Here is a 7940-nt window from a genome sequence, read left to right on the forward strand (position 1 = left end):
ATCTACTTAAGTAGTACTTTAAAGTATTTTGTAACTTAAGTACTTTACACCACTACACACAAATAACTCTCCCTCACTCAATAATCGTCCAAGGCCATGCAATGAATTCAAACACGAGAGTTACAAAATATGTACCAATTTATAATACTTATAATGTTCAGCTCTCTGAAGCTCTTTGTTTAAATGTCATCAGTTGGTTTTGTGAAGCTATATTTGCTGTGAACCTAAATAGCCAGCCTCTTGAAAAGTTACTAATTCCATGTTGCATTCCCTGCCATCCTGAGCCTTCTTAACTTACACATAACTTTGCATAGTACGTCATCTAGTGGACATAAACTGTTATTACAACAAGGAGACACGAAGAAGTGTGTCTTCAAAAACACTGGTTTAGACATTTCCTTGACCAAGCAATAAGACATAACTTGATGTTTCAGAGATTTACTGGTTTGGGTGAGCAGCAATCAAAGCATTTTGTATTTCATCAACAGCAGAAGATTAGTAAGTGCTAGAACCAGTTAGAATTTTGGATCAGAATGTGCTTTATATCTTAGTTCTCAGAAATTATTTCTTAATTCTAAGTTTACTTCATTATTGGGGTCAGCAACAGCATTTTCTTCTGACGTCCAATTTTGGGATGTTTGCTCATTGTCTTTCTTCTCACTTCCTCCTCACTTATGGTAAATCGTCTGTTCCTCAACCAAAAAGGAGAATGACACATTTCCTCTCTCGCTCTCCAAATCAAATCAAATCAAATGTATTTTTCACATACACATGGTTAGCAGATGTTAATGCGAGTATAGCGAAATGCTTGTGCTTCTAGTTCCGACAATGCAGTAATAACCAACGAGTAATCTAACCTAACAATTCCAAAATGACTACCTTATACACACAAGTGGAAAGGGATAAATAATATGTACATAAAGATATATGAATGAGTGATGGTACAGAACGGCATAGGCAAGATGCAGTAGATGGTATCGAGTACAGTATATACATATGAGATGAGTAATGTAGGGTATGTAAACAAAGTGGCATAGTTTAAAGTGGCTAGTGATACATGTATTACATAAAGATGCTGTAGATGATATAGGGTACAGTATATACATATACATATGAGATGAGTAATGTAGGGTATGTAAACATTATATTAAGTAGCATTGTTTAAAGTGGCTAGTGATATATTTTACATCAATTTCCATCAATTCCCATTATTAAAGTGGCTGGAGTTGAGTCAGTGTGTTGGCAGCAGCCACTCAATGATAGTGGTGGCTGTTTAACAGTCTGATGGCCTTGAGATAGAAGCTGTTTTTCAGTCTCTCGGTCCCAGCTTTGATACACCTGTACTGACCTCGCCTTCTGGATGATAGCGGGGTGAACAGGCAGTGGCTCGGGTGGTTGTTTAAGTCCCTTTAACTTAATCAACGCGGTGTGTCTCGTCTACCCAGTCACTTTGTGCTGTATCTGTGCTTACAAGTCAAAAAGTTATCGAAGACTAAGACTATTTTTTAAACAAAGGGTTAATATAGTGAAGTTTAAATGCAGGGAAGTGCTCTTTGGAGCAGGGTGGTAGAACCAGGACTCAGGTGATCACAGTCCTGCTGCACTAGCGTTCACTTGTGACTGTCCTCTGACAATTGTGAGTAAAACTGATTTCCACGTATTTTGGCTATGTTTTTCATTGTCTTTTTCTTGTCTAGCTACTAAAAAATATGATGCAATATGTTTTGTGATTTCTCTTATTCAGACAGTGTTTTTACCCTTTTCTACTCATTTCTAATTTGATAGTGGTCTTCTCCTTTTTTTCCTCTATTATACTTTGTCTTTATCAGTAAAGCAAACTTTTGTGAGCTATGTTGATATATTGGAATACCTATCAATAATAATCTGTCAGTTATTTTGAGGACCAGAATACCAACAGCTGTCAATGTTATTGCAATTTAATTAGATTGTCTAATTATGTAATATTTCCAGCACCAAAATCGTGTAACAGTTAGTCACTATATTTTTCTTTGTTATTTACTGTAGAACTGAAGAAAACGTCAATCCACTGGGCACAGACGTCAATTAAACGTCTATTCCACATTGGTTCAACATCATTTCATTGAAATTAGGTGGAAATAACGTTGATTCAACCAGTGTGTACCCAGTGGGAAGCCTCTAACACAATGACACTCAAGATAACCATGCCAGGAAAACAAAGTGGGTCTGCATTCTCTCAGCTTAGACTCTTTCTTAGTTTCCTGATGTATTGCTGGGGTCTAGCTGATCCAGCATGTGGGTACTTCCTGAAAAACTGCACAATCCGGTGTAATCTCAGTGACCCCTCTAACATGAAAGTACTCTGTTATAACAGGACTCTTGAAGTCATACCTTTAGATATTCCGCTGAAAGTAAGCAATTTAGACTTGGCCATGAATAAGATTTCCAAGATCGAAAAGTTGGATTTTACAGACCTATCAAACCTCAAAATTCTAAACATGTCCATAAACCAGATCTCTCAAGTGGATGATGGGGCTCTTGGACACCTAGATGCTCTTCAGGAGCTGGGTCTGGCTCATAACAGACTCACAACCCTGTCAGACCATTTGTTTCAGGACCTGGCCAACCTCTCCCTGCTACATCTGGACAACAACCTCATTGCAACCATCAGCTCCTCATCCTTTCAGCCTCTCTCCAGTTTGAAGACAGTGAATTTAACCAATAACAACCTTTATAATATGAAGGAAGTTCAGCCCATCGTACAATTACCACACTTACAGGAGTTGTACATTGGGAGCAACAGATTCACCTCTTTCCAGTCACAGGAAATATCAAACACTTCTATAGAGCTGAGGCTGTTGGATTTATCCCGGAATCCATTGGAAATCTTCAGAGTCACGGCAGATGTTTTTCCTTACCTTGAGGTGTTAGACATCGCCTACTGTGGCCAACATGGATGCATGGAATGGGATGTGCTGAACAGGTCTTTTCTGAGCAACGTCAATCGTCTCAACTTGAGTGGCATTGAGATGTCTTTCGAGAGGATGGGTATGGTGCTGCAGACTGTCAACTCCTCATTAGTCCATCTGAGATTGCATGACCTCGTCAACGGCTCAAGGCTCAAGATCAAGGGTCTCACTGATATTGCCTGCCAAATACCTACACTCAGCGTACTCCGACTGGAATATAACAACATAGGTAATCTCTCTGAGGAATTTCTCCAGTCATGTAAACACATGACAGAAGTGGACATATCAAATACTGGTCTTACTCAGCTGTCTGAATTTTCATTCAGATCAATAGAGCAAATAAGTGCTTTGAAACTGGGCCACAACAGGCTTTCTTCCGTACCAAAGGCCACAAGAAATCTACCTACACTGAAGATCCTGGATCTCAGCTTCAATATCATCCATAAACTGGGCTGCTCAGATTTCTCCAATCTTACAGGACTCACACAACTCTTTCTTTTCCACAATCAAATCCCCAACCTTCAGGGATGTGTTTTCCAGGATTTGAAAGAATTAAGGATCCTTAAACTGGGATCAAACAAAATCCTGACCTTGAATGATGCCTTCATGAATGGTTTGCACAAACTTGATACTTTGAATTTGGCAGGCAAAAAACTGAGCTCTATAAGAAAAGGAGAGTTTAAAAGCTTAACATCACTCAAGAATGTACTTTTATTTGACAATCAGATTGCCAGTATGGAAGATGGAGCCTTTGAGGGATTGGTCAACCTTACAGAACTTCAACTGGACTCAAATAAGATCACTCAAATAGACATAAGAAATACTGTGCTCATGGGGCTTCCACACTTAATAACTCTTGATATATCCTGTAATTACATCACATATGTAAATGATGATAAATTAGACCCTCCACCCTTCTCTCATCTGACATCTCTGGAGAACCTCAGGATATTTAGTCAGCGTCACAAGGGACTGTCTCATCTACCAATCAACTTTCTTGAAGGACTGAAATCTTTATTGTCATTCCAGGCAGGGAGTCTTAATATTAAGGACCTGCACCCAGACACATTTATTCACACACCCCGGTTGTGGTTCCTTGATATCAGTAAGAATGAGTTCACAGCCCTCACTCCAAAGCTGTTTCACCCAACCCCAAGGCTCAACAGACTTTATCTGCCCAAAGCACGACTTCAGTCCTTAGATTTCCTCATAGAAGCAAACCTCAGTAGAGTCACTTTCTTGCAGGTGAGAAAGAATGACATAACAGCAGTCAATGAGACAGTGTTGCAATCTCTCCCTGCCTTGACATACCTGGACATGCAAGATAATCCTTTCACCTGTGGCTGCAGTGATGCTTGGTTTGTCCAGTGGATGGAGAGCGACAACCAAACACAAATTGTTGGTGCAGGAGAATTTACCTGCAACTATCCTGAAGATCTAAAGGACACCAAAGCTGTTGGATGTTGAGCTTCAGTTCTGTACAGTGGACTTAGGACTTTACTACTACATCTCTACCACTTGTCTGGTCCTCCTCACCCTGGTAGCATCCTTTGCCTACCACTTCCTGAAATGGGAGGTAATTTACGGCTATTACCTCTTCCTGGCTTTCTTTCCTCTATGACACCAAGCAAAGGAATAAGCTCACGCCTCATGGCTGTCAGTATGATGCCTTCATTTCCTACAACGCCCATGATGAGCCCTGGGTCCTGAGGGAGCTTCTGCCAGAGCTGGAGGGAGAGCAGGGCTGGAAGCTGTGTCTCCACCACCGGGACTTCCAGCCAGGCAAACCCATCATAGACAACATTATGGACGGCATCTACGGAAGCCGCAAGACCATCTGTGTCATCAGCCACCGCTACCTGGAGAGTGAGTGGTGCTCCCGGGAGATCCAGGTGGCCAGCTTCCGGCTCTTTGATGAGCAGAAGGACGTCCTGATTCTGGTGTTCCTGGAGGAGATCCCTACCCACCAGCTGTCACCCTACCACCGGATGAGGAAGCTAGTGAAGAAACGCACATACCTGAGCTGGCCCAGAGCTGGGGAGCAAACCGGGGTCTTCTGGCAGCAACTACGGCTGGCTTTAGAGACCAAGGACGGCTCTGCTGAGGAAAATCCCATCCTCTCTGGGGTGCAGGCTCTGTGATAGTGAAACCTTGATTTGAAACAACCACCACACTCTGAACCTTTTCTGTATATTTACATGAGAATATTGAAGATGCACTCTCAAACTTTTGTACAATTTCAGCCAGTTGTTTTGAAAGTGGTGCTCACAAGCAAGAAGTGGTCCCAGTTTTCTGTGTATCACGTCATCTAAAGTGTTTTTTGCCTATTCTTATGATATGTTACAAATTTATTTCATACTATACAGTATGTTATGATTTTGCTGTGCTTATCATCCTGGAGTGCATCTTTAAGAAGTTCCTAAGAGTATTGCTGCGCCCATGCGTCAATCTAAGTAACATAATTTTAAAAATCCCCATCAAAGTCAGTTTAAGCTATCAGGTTTTTTGCATGGGCTGGTTCTCAATCCACTGCTTCCAACAAACTGGTCTCAGAGCAAATCATATTATTCTGTACATATATCTTCAAGGCCAAATTTAGTATGATATGTTTAGTATGGTATGTATTAATACAAAATTTACAATATGTAACAAATTTGCAAAACATAATATATGTTATGAAATCTAGCTAGGTGGCTAGGTGGTTAATGTTAGCTAACTCACTAACGTTATCTAGGCTAGGGGTTAGGGGTTAAGGTTAAGTTTAGTAGTTAGGTTAAAGGGTTTCGGGTTAGGGGAAGGGTTAGCTAATAAGCTAAGTAGTTACTAATTAGCAAAAATGTAGTAAGTAGTTGAACAGTTTTTCACTAGCTAAAATGCTAAAGTTGCCCGTGATGAGATTTGATCTCACAACCTTTGGGTTGGTAGATGTTTAAGTTATTTGCCCACCCATCTGTCATATGCAGCCATGACAAACCTAACAAACCATACTAAATGGAGTGTTTCGGATTCACAGTGCATTCAGAAAATATTCAGATCCCTTGACTTTTCCCACAATTTGTTACGTTACAGCCTTAGTATAATTTTTTTTTTTATCCTCATCAATCTACACCCAATACTCCATAATGACAAAGCAACATTAGGTTTTTTGAAGGGTTGAGCTAATATAATAATTCTAAAAAACAGAAAGAACTTTTACATAAAGACTCAGACCCTTTGCTATGAGACTCGAAACTGAGCTCAGGTGCATCCTGTTTCAATTGACCATTCTTGAGATGTTTCTACAACTTGACTGGAGTCCACATGTGGTAAATTCAATTGATTGGACATGATTTGGAAAGGCACACACCTGTCTATATAGGTCCCACAGTTGACAGTGCAAAAACCAAGCCTAGAGGTGAATGAATTGTCCGTAGAGCTCCGAGACAGGATTGTTTTGAGGCACAGATCTGGGGAAGGGTACCAAAACATTTCTGCAGCATTGAATGTCCCCAAGAATACAGTGGCCTCCATCATTCTTAAATGGAAGAAGTTTGGAATCACCAAGACTTCCTAGAGCTGGCCGCCCAGTCGAACTGAGCAATCAGGGGAAAAGGGTCTTGCTCAGGGAGGTGACCGAAAACCCATTGGTCACTCTGACAGAGCTCTAGAATTCCTGTGTGGAGATAGGAGAACCTTCCAGAAGGACAACCATCTCCTCAGTGGACACATAAAGGACTCTCAGACCATGAGAAACAAGATTATCTGGTCTGATGAAACCAAGATTGACTCTTTGGCCTGAATGCCAAGCGTCACGTTTGGAGGAAAACCTGCACCATCCCTACGGTGAAGCATGGTGGTGGCAGCATCATGCTGTGGGGATGTTTTTCAGCGGCAAGGACTGGGTGACTAGTCAGGATTGAGGCAAAGATGAACGGATCAAAGTATAGAGAGATCCTCAATGAAAACCTGCTTCAGAGCGCTCAGGATCTCAGACTGGGGCTAAGGTTCACCTTCCAACAAGACAACGACCCTAAGCACACAGCCAAGACAACGAAGGAGTGGCTTCGGGGACAAGTCTCTGAATGTCCTTGAGTGGCCCAGCCAGAGCCCGGACTTGAACCCGATCGAATATCTCTGGAGAGACCTGAAAATAGCTGTGCAGTGACACTCCCGATCCAACCTGACAGAGAGGATCTGCAGAGAAGAATGGGAGAAACTCCCCAAATACAGATGTGCCAAGAAGAAGACTTGAGGCTTTAATCGCTGACAAAGTTGCCTCAACAAAGTATTGAGTAATGGGTCTCAATACTTATGTACACCTGATATTTCAGTTTAAATTTCTTATAATATATTTCCAAACATTTCAAAAAAGCTGTTTTTGCTTTGTCATTATGGGGCAATGTGTGTAGATTGATGAGGGTGAAAAAAGCTGTTTAAACCATTTTAAAATTAGGCTGTAACGTAACAAAATGTGGAAAAAGTCAAGGTGTCTGAATAATTTCCAAATGCACTGTACGTACAGAATAATACGAAATGCTCTGAGACCAGGTTGGCCTTCCGCATTTGCAGTGGAAGGTGGCTGAGCTACAGCAGTGTCAGTCAGACCATGAAATATCCCGAAATGGTTTGTCCTAAAAAATATTATGACCCCTCTATTGAAAGACATGGGCCTCATCTGAAGGTAAACCAGCACTGATTCCACTCTATGGAGAGGGGAAACTCCCCCAAACAAGATGATGTTGTCTGTTTTGTCACAGGTCTCATCCGAAGGTAACCCATACAAACGAATTGAAGTATGGAAGTAGTTTTGTGCCAACAAAAATAAGGGGTTCAATATGTGTCCAAAAAACCAAAAGATTTATTCAGCGTTCTTATTTCTCCAAGATATCGGAGAGACCAGTGCTTAATTTGTAAATCGGGAGGTGAGCATGATGTGAGCATGAGAGTCAGGTGACCTGGGAAGTTCTAAGATACTGGAACGAATGAAAAAAATGAATTACCTTAAAAATAAAG

General features: G+C 41.2%; 1 pseudogene; it reads left to right on the forward strand.

The window, feature by feature from the left end:
- Positions 1 to 3683: 3683 nt before the first annotated feature.
- On the forward strand, positions 3684 to 5212 carry LOC112267698 (annotated as a pseudogene).
- The last annotated feature ends 2728 nt before the right edge of the window (positions 5213 to 7940 follow it).

Source organism: Oncorhynchus tshawytscha, linkage group LG14 (genome assembly GCF_018296145.1).
Source record: "Oncorhynchus tshawytscha isolate Ot180627B linkage group LG14, Otsh_v2.0, whole genome shotgun sequence".
Lineage (NCBI taxonomy): Eukaryota > Metazoa > Chordata > Actinopteri > Salmoniformes > Salmonidae > Oncorhynchus > Oncorhynchus tshawytscha.